Source organism: Bidens hawaiensis, unplaced genomic scaffold, assembly GCF_021521415.1.
Source record: "Bidens hawaiensis isolate Kalapana, Puna unplaced genomic scaffold, B.hawaiensis_p1.1 tig00025392_1, whole genome shotgun sequence".
Lineage (NCBI taxonomy): Eukaryota > Viridiplantae > Streptophyta > Magnoliopsida > Asterales > Asteraceae > Bidens > Bidens hawaiensis.
The window spans coordinates 269,972-275,971 of record NW_027494060.1 but is presented as its reverse complement, the minus strand read 5'-3'; positions in this window follow the sequence as shown (position 1 = coordinate 275,971).

The following is a 6,000-nucleotide window of genomic DNA, read 5'->3' as shown; positions in this document are numbered from 1 at the left end:
TTGACTTACGGTACTGAAGCAATGATCCCATCCGAAGTTGGTGTGCCATCACCAAGAATCACGCTGCCAAATGATAATGAGGCGGAGAGGCGTCTAGACCTAATGCTCCTAGAAGAACGAAGAGAATTGGCTGCAATGCGAGAACAAAATTACAAGCACCAATTACAGAAGTACTACGATACAAAAGTAAAGGTATGTGAGTTCAATGTTGGAGATTACGTCCTTCGCAACAACGAGGCATCAAGAACGCAAGCGCAAGGGAAACTAGCGCCATCTTGGGAAGACCCTTATCAAATTAAAGAAGTATTGGGGAAAGGTGCCTATGTACTGATGCAACTCGATGGCTCACCGATTCCAAGAACATGGAACGCGGCACAGCTGCGAAGGTGTTACATGTAAATCGATTCCAAAATTGTATAAACAGGCCAAGGGTCAACAAATTTGAATGGAAACGATACTCCGCATTTCAAAAATGGAAAAGAAAAGAAAGTTCATTTCATATATTTAAAAATAATTACAATCGGATACCAACACCCGCAAAAGAAGTTACAAGCCTAACTATACAGATCAAGGGGATGACCTAATCGACATCGTTTATACTCTTCCCCGATTGATCAACTGCAGCGCCATCTCCATCGCCGCTACCAGATACGGTAGACGGACCAGCCTTCGTAGGCTCCAGCAGCTTCCTTAGCAGTTGCACGCCATTTTCTTCTTTGGTATACTGCGCTTCAGTGGCTTTGTACTCCCTTTCCACATCGATAGCATGAAGAACATAAGCTTCAGGAGGAAGGTTATTACGCAGATGCGTCACAGCCTCCTGAAAGCCAGTCTTGTGACCAACTTGCTGAGCAGAAGTAACAAGGGTCCCAACACACCACGTTAAATCGTCATCGTTAATGATGCGTTGGGCGACCTGAAAAACAAGGGCGTTAGAAAAATATAAAGCGATAAAAGAGAGTGTATATCTACTTGGAAATAGTTACCTTGAAGATGGCATGTTTTAACAGCCAACCGCGGTCAGCGGTAGCAGCGGCACGTTCATCAGTCAAAGACTCAATAGTCTTCTCATGCGAAACCAGCGTATCAGCCAACTTGCCCGCATCCGCTTTTCTCAAATCGGCTTCCGCCTCCAACTTTTCAATACGCTTGCGCAAAGCAGCGTTCTCATCCTTGAGCTTCGCGGAAGCCTCCTTGGCAGAAAGAGCGTGGCTGCGTGCATCAGCAAGATCGACATTAAACTTCTTGCAGGCAGCCTGAAACTCTTTATAGCGGCCAGCACGCTCACCGGCGGACTCTGCCAAGTCTGCCTCAACTTTGGCCAATTTCTCTTCAGCAACAGTCAGAGCCTGGCGGTGCTCTGCTGCTTCTTTACCTACCTTCCAGGCGGCAGCCTCTGTGTTTTTCACCGACTGCTCCATCTCTTTCATAGCGGCACTTGCCACGATCTTCTCCTAATGAAGAGCGCGATTTTCGCGCATCAGCTCCACTAAACTGGAGAGAGACTGGACGTGATGAAAAGCAGCGTCAAAATACAAACTATTCCAAGGCTGAATTTTACGAGCAATACGCTCGCCGGGAGGAATAACATGTTCCAAAAAATCTGTACAAGTGGCAGGATCTTCAAAATTGGCACTGCGAGTGACCATCCATCGAGGCCGAAAAATTTGGCCCGCCTCCACGGAATCGCTAGGATCTGTATCTACACTCAACACCCCGCTACTCAGACCACCGCCACTGCTACCAGGAAAATCAAAAAACCTACCGCTAACAACCGCACCAACGCTAAAAGGGGGCGGCTGCACAATCTCGTCGCCGTAAAGAACAAAGGTCTTGTCCAGCGAGGATTGCTTAGACTTCATGAAGTCAGCAAAGGAAACACCAGCCGACTTGTTGCAAAAAACCTTAGGCAAATCATCCACAATTTCCTTCATCGGTTCAACAGACTCCATTGGCTGAGGATCAGGCGGAACAACAGATTCCGCTGACGCAGCCACCGTCGCCACAATGGTTTCGGCCTCAGACGGGCCAACCACACCCATCATCATCGGCAAAGTAATCATCTGAGAAACTGGCATCGCCTCAAACAAGTTACCCACACTTGTCATCATTGGCAAACTGGCAAACAAAGCCGCCAGAGAAGAAGCAAAGGTGGAAACCGTGGAAGCAGCAGTCGATGAAGAAGTCGCCAAAGTTCCTATAACACAGATGAACATAAGTAACGTCACATAGAAGGAAAATTTTGACAAAAATATAAAATGTCATACCTGACGACTTAACCAGACTATCAATCTTCACGAATTCGCCAAGACGAGGTTTCTTGAAGTGGCGATGCGCCTCTTCTTCTTCTTCATCACCCGCAGGGGTGGAAGCCAAATTGTGTGGAACAGTGAACGTCCCACCGGCTGAGGAGGAAGAAGATGAACTGGTAGATACGAAATTCGTATCCACAATAGTTCCAGGAGTTGTGGCTGTAGAAGACACAAGATCGGTAGCCACCAAAATTGGAGTTGTGGCGACCAGACTTGTGCCCAAGACATACACAGCAGTCACAGGATGCGAGACTGAAGGCAAGGAGAAGCCAACAAAAACCTGATGGCTGACGGTTGGGGATGACACTGCGCCACTGCCAGAGCCAGGCGACACAAGTAATGTCGCCGACGAAGATACCGGAGAACCAAACAGCACGCTAGACATGATTACCTCGTCTTCATCATCATCGCTGGCGTTTACACCGGCGGCACCTCTCGGCGGCGCAGTAGGCTTCCAACCGCTAGGTTGCGCACCTTTCCCGATGCATTTAGGAAAGCGCACAACGTGAGAGCGTTACCTTAAGACAAAAAACTGTTATTAGCAAAAAGCAAAGCAAAAAAATAGTCATGTAAACTAAAACTTTCTGCTGACTCATTCTCCTATGGGTTAACAAAGCTGGGAGGTGGCAGTGGCCGAGGGGGTAGTGGTCGCTCCATAGGAAGAGGAAACACAAAGTTGGAGGTAGTCCTCATAAGGATCGGCTCCTCACGAGGGCCTAACTCCCTCCGGTGCAACAACTTGTTGCCCTCTGGAGCGGGTTGCAGTAGGAGCATGGGATCCTCCACCTCTGAAAAAAGGGCACAATGTCAGATTACCAAAGCAAATAAAGTAGGATTACAAAGCAAACAAATAAAATGCTAACCTTGACCGCCGTTATGGATGACCGGCACCTTCATCGTATCTTCCTAGATACGACTCATGCCGAGTAGCGCCAACGCGCGCTCCGAGTAATGACGGAGTGGGGAAAGGCTGACCTGTAAAGTGGTGAACCACTCCGTCCCAGAATAGGGGACCAGTTTAGGCTCAGCAAGCTCTTTCACATCCGTAAAATACATAGCATGCGGAACAACGCGGGCAGAAACGTAGAAGAAAAGGCTCTTCCACTCGTGCAAACTCTGCGGTGCTTCCAAAGCAATGGCCTTGGCGCCAGGGAGGGTAAATATATTATACCACCCCTGGGAGAAACGCCACCAGTAAAAGGCCGATAACTTGTCAGCCGTAGGCGTAATGCCGAGGCAATGACAAGTATACTCGAAATGGCGAAGGCGAGCCATTCCAAGTGGATGAATCTGGCTGAGGTGCAGCCCAAATTCATCCAACACACCCAGAAGAAATCGGGTGATGGGCAAATGAAAGTTTCCTAAAAGAAAATACTCCTTATACACGGAAATCTTGCCGACAGGAGCTTGTCGAGCCGTCTGACCCAAACGGGGCAACTCGGGCTCGAATTCTAGGCCAAGGCCATAAACCTTGACCATGTTGTTGAAATCCTCGGGAGCCATACGACAACCGACGAACTCCATTGTATTATTCTTCTTTGTCTTTGAAGTTTGAGATGATTCAGCCATAAACGAAAGAAAAAATTTCTAGAGAGAAGAAGTGTGAAATAAGCAAATTTGTGTGATATGAAATCCGAACGAGGTTGGCTCCCCTTTTATAACCATCACAATTAATGAAGGGAAGGGGTGCAGAAAGGATGAAAGCCACACGGTCCAATCATAACACGCTAACTACATGGCAGATAAATGTGTTGCAACTAGGCGCGTCACCGAGATTCTCGCCCACGCGCCTGACACAGACAAAAAAGCTGCACTAAAGGGCAACCGTCGTCAAACTGTCATGTCAAACCATCGTTTCACTGATGCATTTAATTCACCTCTTCCAGCCAAATAACATGTCAATATAGATGGAAAGATGACAAGTATTAGCAAGATAGGCCACACCATGGGATGATTATCAAAAATCACCCGCCAGAATAGGCTACTCCATGGGATGATTATCAAAAATCACCCGCCAAAATAGGCTCCGCCAAGGGATGATTATCAATAATCCCCGCCAAAATAGGCTCCGCCATGGGATGATTATCAAAAACCACCCGCCAAAATAGGCTCCGTCAAGGGATGATTAAAATAATCACCCGCCAAAATAGGCTCCGTCATGGGATGATTATCAATAATCACCCGCCAAAATAGGCTCCGCCATGGGATGATTATCAATAATCACCCACCAAAGTAGGCTCCGCCATGGGATGTTTATCAAAAATCACCCGCCAAAATAGGCTCCTCCATGGGATTATTATCAATAATCACCCGCAAAAGTAGTCTCCACCATGGGACGATTATCAATAATCACTCGCCAAAATAGGCTCCGCCATGGGATGATTATCAACAATCACCCACCAAAATAGACTACGGCAAAGAATGATTATCAACTATCACCCGCCAGAATAGGCTCTGCCTTCGAATGCTTGTTAATAACCATCCTCCAGGTAGTCCGAGGATGATTATCACTAATCACCCGCCAAATTAGGCTCCGCCATGGGATGATTATCAGAAACCACCCTCCAAAATAGGCTCCTCCATGGGATGATTATCAATAATCACCCGCCAAAGTAGGCTCTGCTATGGGACGATTATCAATAATCGCCCGCCAAAATAGGCTCCGCCATGGGATGATTATCAACAATCACCCGCCAAAATAGACTACGGCAAAGGATGATTATCAACTATCACCCGCCAGAATAGGCTTCGCCTTCGAATGCTTGTTAATAACCATCCACCAGGTAGAATGGTTTTCATTAACCAGACACCCAAATAGGCAATGACAGATGGTAAAAGGCAAGCAAAGGACAAATGGCTAAAACATACATTCGCAACCAAAAGCCCATGATAAGTCCATAGCTCCCATTTCTTCAAGAAGGGCAACTACGGACTAGGGGGACTTGTAGAGGTAGGGTATTAAACCCTCTATACATTTAAGTGCAACACCCAAATCAAGGCTAACTCATGCGCTTGGCGAAACACTTGGCACTCTAACGTTGGCGAACATACTATACGCCAAACATAATGCATGATGCCAAGGTTGTATCCTAATATAATAAACATTCCCTGACACCTAAGGAATGGTAGGGCAAAAGTCTCCACCAGCATGGCACAAAAAGATACAACTTACATGGGAAATAACACCCAACCAATGGGGATTGGACAACACATAAAGGACGGTACAAAATAGTACAACATGTCCATGTCAAAAGGCCATGATGCCCACCAACCTCCATGACCGCACGGGTGGAGAATATTATTGGTGGAAAGCTTGACAAAGTGGTTGACCATACTCTCTCTCCTCCGGCTATAAATATCAATGGATCTCCAGACGGTAAAGGATATACACGCTCCATTATTACTACTCTCTCAATACATTCTATTTGTACGATCAAGTACAGATTCTCACGCTGGAGGGTGGTTACGATAGAATCCCCCCCCCCTCCCCCTCATTCATTGTAACGAGCTCACGGCGTTATGTTTTGCAGGATACTCTCGTCTGCGCCAAGAAGGTTTTATAACCCATACGTCTATTTATACATCCCGTATCAAGTGAAAAGTTGTGTTTCTTTAATGTTTTGAGTTTGGTTTGATTCGTGTTTCGTTTATCTTTTTTAATTTAAGTTTTGAGTCAATTATGTTATAG